Consider the following 18,978-nt stretch of genomic DNA (forward strand, 5'->3'; position numbering starts at 1 on the left):
AATGGGAGAGGTGAGATAGTTGTTCACATTTTATTTCAAATTCCAACCCCATGTATAACTCAGAAGAGTTATCCGATCTTCCCCTTCCAGTACTGAAGCGATCAGCCCTCTTGCTTGCAAGCCACTGAAGCTGATCCTAGCTAATTTAAGATGAAAATAAGTTATTGGAAAAATAGGAGAATTTTATTGATATGATAAAAATGCTGGAGAATCAACCTTTAAAAATTGAATGGAAATGGGGGCCTACCCAGCAGAGAACATGGACAAGGCCCTGAGAGGAATATCTGCTTAGGACACAAAGCTGCGCCCTACTGCTATGTGATACACACCACTCACACTGCCATCGTGGCTGTTAGTTGCTGAAGCACTGGATTCTCAACTCACCTCACTGCCACTGCTTCCAAGGATAATAGGTAGATTTTTTTTTTATCCTCTCCCTCCTCCCTTCCTCCACCTTCAAGTAGTGTCTGTTTCTCCCTTCTTCTTACTTATAAGTGAGAACATGTAGTATTTGATTTTCTGTTCCTGCATCCATTTGCTTAGGACTATGGCCTCCAGCTCCATCCATGTTGCTGCAAAGGACATGATCTCCTTCTTTTTTATGACTGTGTAGTATTCCATGGTGTGTGTGTGTGTGTGTGTGTGTGTGTGTGTGTGTGTGTATGTATATACATATATATATATCACATTCTCTTTATTCAGTCTACTATTGATGAGTATTTATATGTCTTTGCTATTGTGATTAGTGCTGCAATGAATTTATGTGTGCATGTATCTTTACGGTAGAATGATTTATATTCCTTTGGATACATACCCAGTAATGGGATTGCTGGGTCAAATGCTAGTTCTGATTTAAGTTCTTTGAGAAATTGCCACACTGCTTTCCACAATGGTTAAACTAATTTACATTCCCACAAGCGGTGTATACGTGTTCTCTTTTCTCTAACACCTTCGCAGCAACTGTTATTTTTTGACTTTTTAATAATAGCCATTCTGGTTGGTATGAGATGGTATCTCATTGTGGTTTTGATTTGCACTTCTCTAATTATTAGAGATTTTAAGCTTTTTTTATTTTTTATGTTTGTTAGCCACATATATGTCTTCTTTTGAAAAGTGCCACTTATATACCATTGGTGGGAGTGTAAATTAGTTCAACCATTGTGGAAAGCAGTATGGTGATTTCTCAAAGAGCTAAAAACAGAACTACCATTTGGTCCAACAATCTCATTACTGGGTATATACTCAGAGGAATATAAGTTGTTTTGCCATAAAGATACATGTACACCCATGTTAAGTGCAGCACTATTCACAATAGCAGAGGCACAGAATCAACCTAAATGCCCATCAGTGATAGACTGGATAAAGAAAATGTGGTACATATATACCACAAAACCCTGTATAGCCATAAAAAAGAACAAGATCATGTTTATTTTGGGAACATGGATGGAGGTGGAGGCCATTACCTTTAGTAAACTAATGCAGAAACAGAAAACCAAATACCGCATGTTCTCACGTACAAGTGGGAGCTAAATGATGAGAATTCATGAAAACAAAGAAAGGAACAACAGACATTGGGGCCTCTTTGAGGGTGGAGAAAGAGAGGAAGGAGACTAGCAGACAAATAAACTATAGGGTACTAAGCTTAGTACCTGGATGATGAAGTAATATGTACAACAAACCCCTGTGACATGAGTTTACCTACATAACAAACCTGCACATGCACTCTCAAACCTAAAATAAGAGTTAAAAAAAATGTTTAAACAACACCACAAAGGAAAAGTGTCTGTTCATGTCTTTTGCTCATTTTTTAATGGAGTTGTTTTTTGTTTGTTTGTTTAAGTTCCTTATAGATTCTGGATATTAGACGTTTGTTGGATGCATAGTTTGCAAATATATTCTCCCAATCTGTAGGTTGTCTGTTTACCCTGTTGATAGTTTCTTTTGCTGTGGAGAAGCTCTTTAGTTTAATTGGGTCCCACTTGTCAATTTTTGTTTTTGTTGCAATTGCTTTTGGCGTTTTTGTCAAAAAGTCTTTGCAGAGCCTATGTTCAGAATGGCATTTCCTAGGTTATCTTTCAGAGTTTTTACAGTTTTAGGTTTTACACTTAGGTCTTTATCTTGAATTGATTTTTGTATATGATTTAAGGAAGGGGTTCAGTTTCAATACCTTAGTTTTCTCATTTTGAAAACAGGCACATTGGTATCCATCCAATAGTGATATTGTCAGGATTAAATTAAGTAATATAGAATATGACAGTAGCTGTTATTCATGTTGTTGTTTCATTTCTATTTTGAGCCCTTAGTGTACACGTTATTCTATATAAGCAAAGCAGCTACTTATGTCTTTATTGTAATTTTTGCTGTTTCTATCATGGCTTTCCATCCTCTCTCTTTTTGACATTTCATCATTTTGTTGTTGTTTTTGTCTCATCTGTCTCCTGCTGAATTTTCTTTAATGAATCTCAGTTTTCAAACTGACATGTTGCCCTTTTGTGAATATCACTGGCCAATCTGCGACTTTTTCAGTTTATGAGACAAAAGAATGTTTTAGGCATAATGGTCAGGACTTTGGTTCTTCTCTACTGTATTCTTCTAACTGATGGCTTTGTTCTGTTGTTGAAAGAAAACAGACATTGTACTCTTGGGCTTCTATTCTATTTCTTTGTCCAGAATCACCCTGAAAATCTGGTGGTTACAGAAGGTTATTCTCAAGAATAGAGATTTTCAACCTTGACACCACTGACATTTTGGACCAGGTAATTCTTTGTTGTTGGGGCTTCTTTTGTGCATTGAAAGATGTTTAGCAGTATTTCTGGCTACCAGTATCTCCTCTCTCCTTCACACCAGTGTGACAACCAAAAATGTCTTCTGAGGTGTAAAATCATCCTGGTTGAGAGCATTTTACCCATACTTACTCTGCCAAGCAGTTGCCTGAGTGATTACATTTATCCTACTCTGTTCTCACTATGAAGTTTTTTCCTAAGCAATGTTTAAAAATTTGGCAAAACTTAGGTGACTTTGACCACATCCTCAAACAAATGAACTGTTTTCCCAGTTCCTAACCACAGGCTGCACCTTGGACCTCATGTTAGTGTTGACTAGGGTGGCTTAGTTTAGAGCATGTATATGGGTCATAGCCATATCAGTCATCCTTCTTTTTTAAGACTTGTAAGCTCACTATTGTTAAAATATTACAGTTCTTTAATTGCAAAATACCCTTCATTGATGGTAAGATTCACAACAACAGCTTTTTTTTTTTTACTTAAAATATATATTAAATGTTCAAAAGTATTCTTTTTAGCTTAATAAACCATAAATGGTACATATATTTGCATTCCACTTTATTTTTCGGGACTACTCACAGGAGTTTAAGGATGACAGCCTTCAAATGTTAAAATGCACATTCCTGCCTCCTACCTTCCATATTATGACCTTGAGGAGCAGGAGACCCCAGGGATGCAATCAATTCTAAACAAGCATCTCAGCTAGTTCTAATGTAGCCCACCAACATACATTGAGAAAGATTGGTCTAAGCCTTCTTAACATTTAGGATGTAAAGATTGTTCTAAGTCACTGCTGGCCCTTGGCAGTCATGTGCAACATCAAGTGGCATTCCACTCCACTATTCACAGGCTTACTCACAACCATGAGACATCCTAAACAGTACCAGGGATTCATTTGAACTGTCAACTTAGCCAAATTTGTAGTTTTATTTCTGGTAATTAAATGATATACCACGGGGAGGTAGTTTGTCTTATAAGCCAGCTGCGACCTTTCAACAAATAGACATTTGATGCTGTGGGTGCCTTTTATGATGCTTACATTGGCTGTATTAACCTCTGCTATCTTAGGAAATTCTCCACCTATTCTCCCAAATTTTCTGCAGCCTTTCAATATGTCACCTGAACTAAAACAGATAGCCTTCCTAATATAAAATAACTTTAAGACTGCAACATAATATTTATTTTAGAAACAGTTTTAAGTGACAGGGATATGCAGTTCACTAAAACTTTATCAGAATGTGATGTTATTCATGTAGGCTCTTATTGAGGTGACAATTGGATGATCAATAGCCTGTACATCTGTTAAATTTGTATGTGTTTAGTCATTGACAACTACTTATCAACTTACCTTCTCCCTGGTGGTGGCAAATTTCATTTGACATTGATTGTAAGATACATTCAGATTTTTCAAATAATCAAATATAGGGAAGGTTATTTTACGAGGGGGGATAATGAGTAATTAGTGGATATGATGTACATTATCTGGGTGATGGATACCCTAAAGCTTTGAATTAACCACTACACAACCTATACATGTAACAGAACTGCATTTGTACTTCAGTCATTTATACAATTTTTTTAAAAGTTATTTTACAATGGAAAAGAGAAATTCTCCTAGTTTAGATTTTAAGCCTAAGCTTTACTTTGCTAATTAGTGTGCTTTTCAAAAATGTTAAAATGATTAGTTATATTCATCTGACCAGGGGAAACAGGGTCTTAAATAGAATTTTGAAAAAACAATAAATTTTACTATTGCATGAAAGAAATAGTAAAACTTCTGAATTAATGGAGCTGCTATTTACATCTCACATGGTAGTACCCATAATTAGCATGTTCTTAGTAAATGTGTCTGTTTCCTAAATAAAAACGTATAAGCTAATTCAATAATTAGGGCTTAACTTCCTTTTCCTCGACAAACCATAGAATTAGAAAATAGAGAAGGAGGTTTATCAGACAGAAAGCTATAGGATTAAGTGTGTAAACCAAAGTAATACCAGAAATTGTTTAGCTCTGTTTAATTTCAGAAGGGCATGTTCCACAGTGATAACTTTAGAACATATTCAATAAGTGATTGTTTCTATTAATAAGATGTGCCAATGCCTGTTTTATTTGGTAGGTTAAGAACAATCTGATGAGTTATTCTTATCCAATACAGATAGTACAAAGAACAGAAGAAGGGAATGCAAAGCTTTCTTTATTATTCATCTTAAAACTAATCTCATAAATAATGAGTATTTCTTTTTTTTTTTTTTTTTTTTTTTTTTTTTTGAGACGGAGTCTCGCTCTGTCGCCCAGGCTGGAGTGCAGTGGCCGGATCTCAGCTCACTGCAAGCTCCACCTCCTGGGTTTACGCCATTCTCCTGCCTCAGCCTCCCGAGTAGCTGGGACTACAGGCGTCCGCCACCTCGCCTGGCTAGTTTTTTGTATTTTTTAGTAGAGACGGGGTTTCACCGTGTTAGCCAGGATGGTCTCGATCTTCTGTCCTCGTGATCCGCCCGTCTCGGCTTCCCAAAGTGCTGGGATTACAGGCTTCAGCCACCGTGCCCGGCCTGAGTATTTCTTATATATTATATATTTATATATATATATACACACACACACACACACACACACGTATTTTTTGAGACAGTGTCTCACTCTTTTGCCCAGGCTAGAGTGCAGTGGTGTGATCTCAACTCACTAGAACTTCCACCTCCCGGGTTCAAGTGATTCTCCTGCCTTAGCCTCCTGAGTAACTGCAATTACAGGTGTGTGTCACCACACCTAGCTAATTTTTGTATTTTTAGTAGTGACGGGGTTTCACCATGTTGGCCAGGCTGGTCTTGAACTCCTGACCTGAAGTGATCCGCCTGCCTCGGTCTCCCAAAGTGCTGGGATTACAGGAGTGAGCTACGCACCCAGCCATATATATTTAGTAATATGTTATTTATTATAAGTAATAAATATAAATATTATAGTACTTATTAATAATCTTATAAATAATCTTACAGTAATCTGTTCATCTTACAAATAATCATTACCTACCCACCAAAGCTCTCCAATAAGTGTTATTTGAAGACTTCGGTAGACAGAAAAGCAAAAAGTAATGGACTATCTCTAAAGACTATTAAGCAACTTGTGTCTTCATCCCATTAGAACCACCCCCTATCCACTGAAAAACATTTAGTCTGATTTATGGTCAAGTTGCAAGAAGGCAGCAAAGCCTCTGCCTTGCAGAAGGCCAGCAACATCAAGAAGTTCTCTCTATTGTTTTCTCCCATTGAATCTGGCCTCCAAAGTGTTATGCTAAAGTAAGCACGGGATTTAGTCAAGGGAAAATCTCCTGGGATTCATTTCTTGAACTTGGAAAGTCTTTATAGTGCATCTGCTTTATAGTGGCTGGGTTATGGAGCAGTGCCATGGTAACCAAGGTACAACTGCAGCTTCAGCCTCGCTGGCAGCAGTGAACAGTCATGAAACATAGGGACATCCCCTAACAATTGCCATAGTCTAAATGTAATGTTATGAAGGCCACATAATGGTGGCAAAAAACTGGAATAAACAGGAATAAACAAACGGGGACAAAATTACAAAGAAAGACTAACCAGAACTAGGAGAAGAGAAAGAGAAGGCAAAATCAAAAGCTATTTCCCTTTTGAAACCTATGAGACTGTGAATATAGCATTGCTATTAATAGTAATAGGAAAGACATAAAGATAAATGCTTTGGGGCTCAAAGATATGTGAGGTTTGCAGTTTTTTAAATTTGAACGGCCAATCCAGTTGGAAGTGTCAAGGTGGCTGGTCAGAGAATAGAAGAAAAATACTTATGGGAGGATTTGGGAATTGGCACAAAGATGTCACCGACACTGAAGAAGTAGATGTGTTCTTTGTGGGAGAAAGTACAGAGATTAAGCTTCTATAAATGGCTAAGGATAAAAGTTTCAAAAATATTTCTATTTAGCAGGTGGGGGAGGAAAAAGAGGCATCTAAAGAGACAAAACTCCGGCAGCTGGTATATCCTTCACTTGCCTGTGAGCCGTGAGCCCTCCGCACTTTGCCCACTCCAGTTCTACTCTGTCTGATGCTTCCGCCATGGCCCAAGCTGGCATAACACTGATTGGACTGGCTGTCATGGGCCAGACCTTAATTTTGTGCATGAATGACCATGGCTTTGTGGCTTTTGCTTTTAATAGTACAGTCTCCAAAGTTGATGATTCCTTGGCAACAAGGCAGAGGGGACCAAAGATGTTGTTCAGTCCTTGAAGAAGATGGTCTCCAAGCTGAAAAAGCCACAGGCATATCATCTTTCTTGTGAAGGCTGGTCAAGCTGTTGATGATTTTGTGAAAAAATTAGTATCATTGTTACACACTGGTGACAATATCATTGATGGAGGCAATTCCAAATATAGGGATGCCACAAGACGATGTAGAGACCACAAGGCCAAGGAAATTTTATCTGTGGAGAGCAAAGTTAGTGCTGGAGGAAAAGGATCCCGTATGGCCTATAACTCATGCCACGAGGGAACAAAGAAGTTGGCCCCTATCAAGACAATCTTCCAAGGCATCACTGCAAAAGAAAACTGAAGAACTTTTCTCTGACTGGGTGGGAGAGGAGGGGGCAGGCCACTTTGTAAAGATGGTGTACAATAGGATAGAGTATGGGGCTATGCAGCTGATCAGTGGGGCTTACCACCTGATGAAACAGGTGCTGGGCATGGAGCAAAACAAGATAGCATAGGATTCTGAGGATTGGAATAAGACAGAGCTTGACTCATTCTTGATTGAAATCAAAATAAGAAGACAGAGGCCTTTGAGGACTAGAATAAGACAGAGCCCCATTCATTCTTGATTGAAATCACAGCCAATATTCTAAGATACTGATGGCAAATACCTGCTGCCAAAGATCAGGGACAGCGCGGGACAGAAGGGCACCAGGAAGTGGATCACCATCTCCACCCTGGAAGATGGCATTCCTGTCACCCTCAATGGAAAAGCTGTCTTTGTTCAGTGCTTATCCTCTCTGAAGGATGAAAGAATTCAAGTTAGCAAAAAGCTGAAGGGTCCCCAAAAGAATTAGTTTGATGGTGATAAGAAATCATTCCTGGAAGACATTCGGAATGACCGCTATGCTTCCAAGATCATCTCTTATGCTCAAGGCTTTATACTGCTAAGACAGGCAACCAGTGAATTTGGCTGGACCCTCAATTATGGTCATATTGTCCTGATGTGGAGGAGAGAGGCTGCATCATCAGAAGTGTATTTCTAGGAAAGATAAAGGATGCATTTCATCAACACCCGGAACTTAAGAACCTATTATTAGACGACTTCTTTAAGTTGGCTGTTGAAAACTGCCAGGACCGCTGGTAGCAGGTGGTCAGCACCAGGATCTGAGCCAGCATTCCCATGCCCTGTTTCAACACTGCTGTCTCCTTCTGTGATGGATACAGACACGAGATGCTCCCAGCCAACCTCATCCAGACTAAGCGGGATTACGTTGGGGCTCACGCCTATCAATGCTTAGAAAAACAGCGATGGTTTACTCACACCAGTTGGACAGGCCATGGTGGCAGTGTGTCATGCTCTTCACATAATGCCTAATCATGCTGTTTCTGTTACCCGTCACAATTCCATAGACCAGGCCGTTTCATGTATCACACAACCACACAACACCACTTAATGGTCCTCTGTTCTATTTTCTGCTCAGATCTTTTAAAATAAAAGAATGTAAGAGACTCCCGGAAAAGTCACATAGAATTTATTTATAAAGTAGCTCTGTGAGAACCATCATGCCCTCCACCCTTGCCTCTTGGGACTGACCGGGAGCTGATAATGTGCGCCAGAGTGAGAACCAACCCATTGAAGCAATCGTTCCCAAGAGCTCCCTGTGGACTAGTGAGGCTCCTCTCATGCAAATAGGAAGACTTGTTACAATTTGATCAAACTGGAATCTTTCTATCATGTAGCTGAATTCCTTTTTTCCTTTACTCAATAAAAGCTACATTTTATTAAAAAAAAAGAAAGACAAAATTCTGAAAGGGTGTCGAGAAAGTTTCATGGCAGAGATACGCATTTCAAGAAAAGAGCTGGTCAGCTGTGTCACAGACGCATTTAAAAACCAAGGGGAAACTGAAGGCTGATGACATTATGGTGAACATACTGGAAAGGAATTAAAGCAGCTTGTGATAAGTTGAAGGCAAATTTGAAGGAAGATCACTTGGTGACAGTCCTCTAGGGATTGTGGCAATGACACCTTATATTTCATCTCCAGTTCAGCCCAAACAGATGGCACAAATGAGAATTTTCTCATATGAGGATTTCATCTGGGTTTATAACCTAGTCAGTTCTATTTCTTTATTTGCCTCCAGAAGGGCTAGAAGCAAACCCCATCTGCATTCCCAGGGGAGGCAGGAAAAGGCTCATTAACAAGATGTTTGAGATGGCCCTGCTTGCAGTTTTACAAAGAAACGTTATGAATTAGCAGTGTAATATGTTACACGGTACAATCTCTCACCACTGCAGACCCAGGATTTAGTGCTTTATAGTATAGCTATATTTTAAATAAGACATAATTAGTATCAGAACTGTCAGATTTCAGCATCTTAAAATTAGATATTAAAAGTAAGGCTGATAAAATTATTTTTGCATCAAATATTAAAAGATGGTTTCCTGTAAGAAATATAAATATGGCATATCTTAATTTTCAAATTTAGCAAAACGGAAACCAAACCTTCCCGTAGTAATCTCTCTATATTATACAAAAGTTCTCTCTAGTCTATCCCAGAGGTTTTAAATTAAGTGTAAAATTAACACATTTAATTTCTGTAAAATATTTCATGTTTCCTTCTTGATGTATGGCACTCCTCTAGATTTTATGAATATATTCTGAATTTTACTATTGCTATTTCAAATACCTTATCATATTTAGATACACTGTATGATGCATTAGAAATTGATGAAGAAATGAGACTACAATTTGATTAATTATAGGCCAGAGGTTTTAATTATGCCTTTCAGTTAATCAAAGTAATTTCCTCTGTTATAACAGAAGTAATCCTTTTATAGAATTTTTTTTTCTTTTTTTTTTTTTTTTTTTTTTGAGATGGAGTGTTACTCTGTTGCCCAGGCTGGAGTGCAATGGCGCGACCTCGGTTTTACAAAAACAAAAAGGCTTTATAATCCTAGGCTTACTTTTACTCACCATTGTTTACTAATTGAAGTTTAGAAATACTTAATGCAAGCAATGGTTATGGTTTATTTTATTATTATTATTATTATTATTTGAGACAGGGTCTCACTCTGTCACCCAGGCTGGAGTGCAGTGGTGCAATCTCAGCTCACTGCAACCTCTGCCTCCTGGGTTCAAGCGATTCTCCTGCCTCAGTCTCCCTAGTGGCTGGGGCTATAGGTGCCCGCCACTGTGCCCGGCTAATTTTTGTATTTTTTGTAGAGATGGGGTTTCACCATGTTGGCCAGACTGGTCTTAAACTCCTGACCTCAGGTGATCCGCCCGCCTTGGCCTCCCAAAGTGCTGGAATTACAGGTGTGAGCCACAGTGCTTGGCCCTTTTACAGACATAATTTTTATGCATAGGCAATAATCCTACATTTTATAGAGTTATATCTAATTATAAATAGCAGAGCATTACATTGAACTAACCCCAGCATTCTCATAATGACTAAAGGTCAGTAACCAAACCAAGCCCAGAAATGTGGCTGGGCTCCAAGAATAATCTAGAATGATCCAGGTTTTGTCCATGCTCCATTCTGATCTTCAATTTCATTGTTTTCTTTCTCTGAGGACTAGCTTTCTCTAATCCCAGTCAACATACAAAACATGGAGAACAGTAGCTCCCTGATTCTGTGTGTTAGAATTCAGTCATTCAGGAAGAAACTAAATGTACTCTTTCTGTTCCAATTTTAAAATTCCTAGGCAAAAAAACTGACTATTTTCATCAGTTGTCCATTACTAGATGAGTCAACTCTGGCCAAGGAGCGGTACACATTGGAGAATAGGGTTTCACCAAACCTATCAACAGGAGACAGGAGCCATGGACATGTAGGGCTCAATGGCTGCCCTGGATCTACGGCCATTATGATGAAGACGTGATGTGCACCTACACACCAACACACCAGAGACTGTCCTAAAGAGTGATAACTTAATTCAGTCACTTTAATTTTTTTAAAAAATCAATTTTAAAAAATCAATTTGCTTAGAAGAAAACTACAATCATAACTATTACTTGGGTCTGTTTAAACTATTTTATTTTTTAAATCTTTCTGATTTTGGTGATGCATAAACACACTGTGGTTATTTTTATTTGCCTATTGGGAATTCTGATGAAAAATTAGGTGAGCAAAGGGACATGTTTTTAAACTATAAGACAGTTGGTCTTATTCAGTCACTGAGTGATAAGGAGGGACGTTTAAGGCTTAGAATTCTTGGTTGTTGTAGAAGATACTTGAGTTGCTGACTTTCTCCTTTCATGTTTGCTTTCCTGCCCTGCAAAACCAAGAAAGTGAAATCCTTCTTATATCCCTGAATCCCTGGAAGCCCCAGGTGGTCTTGTTACTCGGTTCTGGTGAATGGGATATAAGTGAAAGACTATTGCTGCTTCCCCTTCTGTTCTTCTTCCTGCCTGAAATCCTGGAGGGATACCTGAGGTGCATCAGCCACCCCTAAGGATGGAAGAGAAGGGAGGAAAAGAAGAGAAAATGAGAAAGTATGGACTGCCTGTGCTTGGAGTCCTCTTGTATGAGGCAGAAACATTCCTTAATTGATATAAGCCACTCTGTGGGTTTTTTTGTAAAACTCATAGCTGAGCACAATACACTAGATATAGCTATCCCAGCATCAGGAAAGTGGCAAGAATTACTGAAACTTGGTACCTAAAGGTAGCCAATTACTACTGCAAATCTTTTTGCCCTTGTGATGGTTAATGTTATGGGTCAACTTGATTAGGGCATAGGATGCCCAGATATTTGGTTCAACATTATTCTGGGCATGTCTGTGAAGGTGTTTCTGAATGAGATTAACATTTGAATTAGCAGACTGAGTAAAGCAGATTGCTTTTTCTAATGCGGGTAGGTCTCATCCAATCAGTTAAAGAACTCAATAGAACAAAAAGACTGAATAAGAGGGAACATCTCCTGCCTGACTGCATGAGCTGAAACCTTGGTCTTTTCCTGGTTTTGGACTCGAAATGAAAAATAGACCCTTGAGTCTCAATACTGCCAGCTTTAAGACTGGAACTTACACTACTGGCTCTCCTGGTTCTCAGACCTTTGGACTTAGGCTGGAACTACACTATCAACTCTCCTGGGTCCCAGCTTACCGGGGATCTTGTACTGGGGGCTGCAGATCTGAGACTTCTCAGCCTCCATAATCATGTCAGCCAAATCATAATAAATGTCTCTCTGTTTTTCTAATTTTTCTTTCTCTAGAGGCCCTTGACTATTTGGGAGGTGTGGTAGGCTGAATAACAGCCCTCCCAAAGATATCCACATCCAAAATCCCCACAGCCTGGGAATATGTTACATACATGGTTAAAGAGACACTGTAGATGTGATTAAGTTAAGTATCTTCAGATGGGGAGATTATCCTGAATTATCTGGGTATTCACAAGGGTTCTTGTAACAGAGAAATAGGTAGGTCAGAGACATGGAAAGAAGATATGGAGCCGGAAACAGAGTTCAGAGAGGAAAGAAGATGCTACCCTGCTGACTTGGAAGACAGAAGAAGGGGCCTTGAACCAAGGAGTGGAGGTAGCCTCTAAAAACTGTAATAGGCCAGAAAATGGATTGTTACCTATCACCTCCTAGGCAGCCTTGTGGACCCATTTTTTTTACTTCTGACCTCCATAGTTACAAAATGTTAAACTTGTGTGTTATACTACTAAGTGTGTTGTAATTTGCTAGGGTAGCAGTATGAAACTGACATAGGGGATTTGATTAACAGTATAAATGCAACTGGACTCTGGCAAGAGTTCCTGAAGAATCACACAACCTCTAGTCACCCCTCAAATCCATTCAGGACACAGTGGGGTCAGCATGTGAGCATGCCCTTTCAGGAGATTAAAAGTTTCCTTTTTGATCTAATAAGAATAGCAATGTAGACTAAATGGCAAATTTGGTTTCTTATATCCAAAATTGAATTTTGAACTCAGCTACCAAGAAGTGTTTGTGACTAGGTTGTATCTACTGAGTAGAAATTTCATGCATGTGACATTTGACATAGAACTCTCTAGATGCATGATTAATTTTTGCAGATCAAGTATTACCTCATTATCAGATGTGTAGAAAGTAACAATGTAATTATAATGCAGCTATTTTCAGTGCAGTCTGCCAGGTTATTTCTCTGCCAAATCATTATGCCCTGGGAAACAGCACGTGGCATTATCAAAACAAGTTTGCTCTTGTGAGCAGTCAGTTCAGGTAACTGCATCTTTATTATTGACAGTTCCCTTAGGAAATTTGGGTCCTGAGTTCTGTTATGCTCTGGAACTGCAATTCATTAAAGTTTCCATCCTGAGCCAGTTTTAATTAAACTGTGCTCCTTTTCTCTTTAGTGTCACATAGCTCATTTTCCCTAGCAGGTTAGAGTTATTATAGAAATCCAGCTGTTGAATTAACCTGAGACCCCTTCCTATTTGTCATTTTAAGAAATCTGTCAATTTACAAGTTTAGCAGATGAATGAGCATAAAATGTACCAGCTTCCATAACAAGAACATGAAAAGCAGGAAAGGAAAATGAAAAAGAAAGGAAATACTAGGTAGCATCTCAGTCTGCATCTTTTAGAAAATAAAACTAGTACTTGGAGGCATTCATAAGCTGATGTGATGTTTATGGCAATAATACTAGGTGATACATTTAATGTCTTAAATATAGGTTTTTTCAGCTCTTTTCATTCTGAAATTAAACTGCCTTGTAATTGGTACGGTATGATATGATGGACTAATTTCTGGACAATTCATAATTTTTCGTCCCCTTTCCAATAGGATTCTCTTAACTGGCTATAATCATTCTTTATTTTATGCACAAAGTAAAAGAGATTTGTTTGTTTGTTACTTATGTGTTTTCACTGACAAGCAATAATGCATCATTAACTGCATCTCTTGTTAGTTGTCATTATCAGTTTGCAGAGTGATAACTTTGTCTCAGCAACACAGGTTCTCCCTCATTATGGGTAAGAATAAAAGAGCCTCTTTGTTCATTCAACAATCTAATAAATATTCATCGAGCGCCTTCTTTGTGAAAGGCCTAGTGCAAGACAATGCATAGAATATAAAACTGTCTAAGATAGGCTCTATTTTCTGGTAATTTATTGAGGTAACTTATACATGTTGACTCTCAGGGACTCAGGGACTCTTCATTGCATTTCCTTTTTTCCCCCTTCCCCTTCACAATGTTTGGGAAAGAGGAGTTGATAATAGAAAATCTGAAGGAGGTGGGCTGGGTGTCATGGCTCACACCTCTAATCACAGCACTTTGGGAGACTGAGATGGGTGGATCGCTTGAGCTCAGGAGTTCCAGACCAGCCTGGGCAACATAGTCAAAATCCTGACTCTACAGAAAATATAAAAATTAGCTGAGCATGGTGCTGTGCACCGGTAGTCCCAGCTACTCAGGAGGCTAAAGTGGCAGAATCACTTGAGCACCGGAGGTTGAGCCTGCAGTCAGTCTTGATCATGCCACTACACTCCAACCTGAATGACAGAGATCCTGTCTCAAAAAAACAAAAACAAAAAAGTCTGAAGGAATAGTGATTAGTTAAGAAGCATGGTCTAGTCATGAGGTTATTGTAGGGACAAATAAGACGATAGGAGTAAAAAGAAAAATAAAGTCACACTTAAAAAGAAAGATCCAAAAGGACTCAGCAACTGATGGGCTATATAGGCAAATATGTGGATACATTTTAAAAACCAGTGTTTCCTCTAGTTTCTTTAAAATACATATGACTGTTTAAAGCAAATATTAAAATATGGTCTTATGGGATTTAGTACGATAGATATAGATATATGTAATATACATGAAAATTATAGCATAAAAGACTAAGGTGACAATAAATGAAATATCCCCCATTGCTATAAAAATTGTTACATTAACGTGAATTGGCATAATATTTATTTTAACTATGCTATGAAAAGTTAGGGATGTATATTTTAATTCTTACAGCAACCCCTAAGATTTAATGCAAGGAGATATAGCTAAAAAGCAATGGGTAAATTAAAATACAATTCTAAAAATTATTCAAATAAGCTAAAAGATAAAAGGAAAGAAGAAACAAAGGAAAGAAAAATATATAGAGATTGACATACAGAAAACAAATAATAAAACGGCAGACCTAATTAACCCTGTCAATAATTACATTAAATATTAAAAATTCATACAGTCCAGTTGTATGGATAGTGTACCCATGCACTCCAATCCTTTTAACTCCAGTTGAAAGGCAGAAATTTTCCTGGCTAACGCGGTGAAACCCCATCTCTACTAAAAATATAAAAAATTTGCCGGGTGTGGTGGCGGGCGCCTGTAGTCCCAGCTACTCGGGAGACTGAGGCAGGAGAATGGCGTGAATCCAGGAGGCAGAGCTTGCAGTGAGCCGAGATTGCGCCACTGCACTCCAGCCTGGGACACTGTGAGACTCCGTCTCAAAAAAAAAAAAAAAAAAAAAAGGCAGACATTTTTAGAATTAATTAAAAACAAAGCAAGGCTCAACTATTTTATGTCCATATGAGATGAATTTTAAATATGAAGATGTAGATAGGTTGAAATTAAATGGAAACAGAGATGGCATGCAAACAGAAAGGCTGAAGTGGCTATTTAATATCAAGTAGACTTTAAGACAAAAAGTGTTATCAGAGATAAATAAGGAAGTTTGATCTGATAAAATTGTCAATCCATCAGGAAGATATAACAATTATAAATGTGTATGCATCTAATAGCAAGGCAACAAAATACATGAAACAAAGATTGACAAAATTAAAAAGAGAAATAACTCCATGAACATAGTTGGAGACTTCAAATCCCACTCTCAGCAAGTAATAGAACAACCAAACAGACACTCAGCAAACATATAAGAGAGTTGAACAACATTATTAATCATTTTATTCTAATTGCCATTTACAGAACAGAACATCCAGAATCAGCTGAATACACATTCGTTTCAAGTACACATGGTATGTTCATAAAGGAACTATATTCTGGGGTACAAAATAAGTCTAGTAAATTTCAAGAGGATTGAAATTATACAGAGGATGTTCTCTCACCACAAAGGAAAATTAATTAGAAAACAATAATGTGTCTAGAAAACATCCTAAAATATAAAAATTAATACAATGCTAAATAAGCTAGAGGACAAAAAACTGATAATAAGAATTAGAATATACTTTGAATTGAAAAACAACTAACAAATACAACATATCAAAATATGTAGAATGCAACTAAACTAGTACTTATAGAGAAATATATGGCTTTAAATAATTCTATTACAATAAAAGAAAGGTCTAAAATAAATGACTGAAGATCCCTTTTGAGAAATTATAAAAAGAGAAAAGCACAAGAAGAGTATACAGAAGGAAGAAAATAATAAAGTTAAGAGCAGAAATCAATGAAAGAGAAATATGATAGAAAAACATAGCCAAAAGTTATTTCTTCGAAAAGTTCAGAAAGATTTATAAACCCTAGCTATACTAACTTAAGAAAAAACAAATAATGAATGTCACTGTTGAGAACAAAAGAGTGGTTATTACTAAGATAGAATAGACATTCTATCTTGGGATAGATAATAGGATAGCATAATGAGGGAATATTATTAACAATTTTATGCCAACAAATTGACCAATTCTGATGAAATGAACACATTTTTTGAACAACAAAATGTACAAAAACTGACACAAGATAAAAATCTGAAGTGTCCTATATCTATTAAGGAAAACTAATATCATTACTGAACTCTTTCTTCAGAGACTATTCCAGGCCCATGTGGTTTCACTGATGAATTCTAACAAATATTTAAGGAAGAAATAACAACATTCTTAAACACATTATTTCAGAAAAGAGAGAGCAGGAATGATATCAATTCATTTTATGATAATAGCACAATCTTAATCCTTAAACTGACAAAGACTTTTTTTAAAAATTATGCATCATAATTCTTTTCTTTTTTTTTTTTTTTGAGATGGAGTCTTGCTCTGTCATCCAGGCTGGAGTGCATTGGGGTGATCTTGGCTCACTGCAACCTCTGCCTTCTGGGTTCAAGTGACTCTCCTGCCTCAGCCTCCCAAGTAACTGGGATGACAGGCGTGTGCCACCATGCCCCGCTAATTTTTGTATTTTTAGTACAGACGGGGTTTCTCCATGTTGGCCAGGATGGTCTTGAACTCCTGACCTCAGGTGATCTGCCTGCCTTGGCCTCCCAAAGTGCTGGGATTACAGGCATGGGCCACCGCACCCAGCCTATGCATCATATCTGTAATAAAGATAGCCTTAATTTCCTTAACTAAAATATTAGCAAATCAAATACATCAATATATATGTAAAGAACAATTACAAGGAGGATTTATCCAAGAAATGTAAGATTATATGACATTCTAAAATCAATATAATTCTTCATGTTTTCAAAAAATGATAAAAACCATATGATTCTTTCATTAGAAGCAGAAAAATATTGACAAAACTCATCATTTATCCACGTCAAAACTCTCAACAGACTAAAACTAGAAGAAACTTGGGCACAGTGATGTATACCTGTAGTCCTAGTTACTTGGAGGCTGAGGTGGGAGGATCGCTTAAGCCCAGGAGTTTGAGTTCAACCTAGGCAACATACCAAGACCTTCATCTAAAATTAATAAAAGAATGAAAAATAATTTTAAAAATTGTCCTTCTGGGCTGGTCTAAAAATATTTGGAAGGAAACTTCAATTTGTTAAAGAATATCTATAAAATCTTACGGGTAGCATTGTACTTAATGAAAAATATTGATTACATTCCCCCTAATATTGGAAATAAGCCAATAATGACCCTTTTCATCTCTTTTACTCACAAGTCTTTTGGAGGCCCTTAACAATGTAATAAAAGGCAAAAAAAAAAAAAAATTAAAAAAAAATACAGATTTGAAAAAATGTAAAACTTTTTCTACCTGTAGGTGATGACTGTTTATGCAGAATATCCTAAGCAATCTACAAAAGCACTACTAAAACTAATATGTAAGAAAAAGGAAAATGGCAGATAGGAGGGAGGACTGACTTGCAACTCCCACTAAGACAGAAAGAGTAGCGTCATGACAGAGACCCACATCATGAACTTTTGCCTCAAGAACTACTGCAGGAACATACCAGGAAAGCCAAGAGAATCCACAGACCCTTTGAAGGAGGAGGATTGCCACTGGCCACTGTAGGCTACATAGGACTGCTGAGTAACTCCAAAGGCAAAGGACATAATCCCTTGGGAGCTTTATGACCCTGCCTACTGCCTGAGAAATCTGAATACTTATCCAAACTCCACCCTAGGGCAAGCTTATATTCTCCCTATATAACTGCAGTTGATGTGCTCTTAAAAGCTCCACCTCCTGCCTGGAGGCTAACCAACATAAAACCAGTACAAAACCAAAAATACAACCAAGACCCTCAAGGAGTCCACTTCACAACCCTGCTACTTCCACCACAACAGGTGCTGGTATCCATGGCTGAGAGACCTAAAAACAGATCATACCACAGGACTTTTTGCAGACTTAGCCAGTATTAGCCCAGAGCCTGGTAGCTCTGCTGGGTGGCTAGATCCAGAAGAGAAATAACAATCACTGCAGTTTGGGTCTCAGAAACCCCATCCCTAGGGAAAAGTGGAGAGCATCACATTAAGGGAGCACTCTGTGGGACAAAAGAATTTGAATAGTAGCCCTTGAGTCCCAGATCTTCCCTCTGACATAGTCTACTCAAATGAGAAGAAACCAGATAAACAAATCTGGTAATATGACAAAACAAGGTTCTTTAATATCCCCAAATGATCACACTAGCTCACCAACAATGGTTCCAACCCCAGACGAAATCTCTCTGAATTGCCAGAAAAAGAATTCAGAAGGTTGACTACTAAGCTATTCAAGAAGGCACCAGAGAAAGGTAAAGTCCAACTCAAAGAAATCAAAAACATGATATAGGACATGAATGAAAAAATCTCCAGTGAAATAGATAACGTTAAATTTTAAAAAATTTCAACTTCTGG

General features: G+C 37.8%; 1 long non-coding RNA gene and 1 pseudogene across 1 annotated transcript in view; one reads left to right on the plus strand and one right to left on the minus strand.

The window, feature by feature from the left end:
• The window catches only part of LOC102135541 (uncharacterized), a 229,265-nt gene that overhangs the window by 31,398 nt on the left and 178,889 nt on the right, over positions 1 to 18,978 (minus strand). The gene's annotated exons all lie outside the window — the stretch shown is intronic.
• On the plus strand, positions 6,857 to 8,362 carry LOC102134459 (6-phosphogluconate dehydrogenase, decarboxylating pseudogene; annotated as a pseudogene).

The sequence above is a fragment of the Macaca fascicularis genome, chromosome 11, assembly GCF_037993035.2.
Source record: "Macaca fascicularis isolate 582-1 chromosome 11, T2T-MFA8v1.1".
NCBI classification, from domain to species: Eukaryota; Metazoa; Chordata; class Mammalia; order Primates; family Cercopithecidae; genus Macaca; species Macaca fascicularis.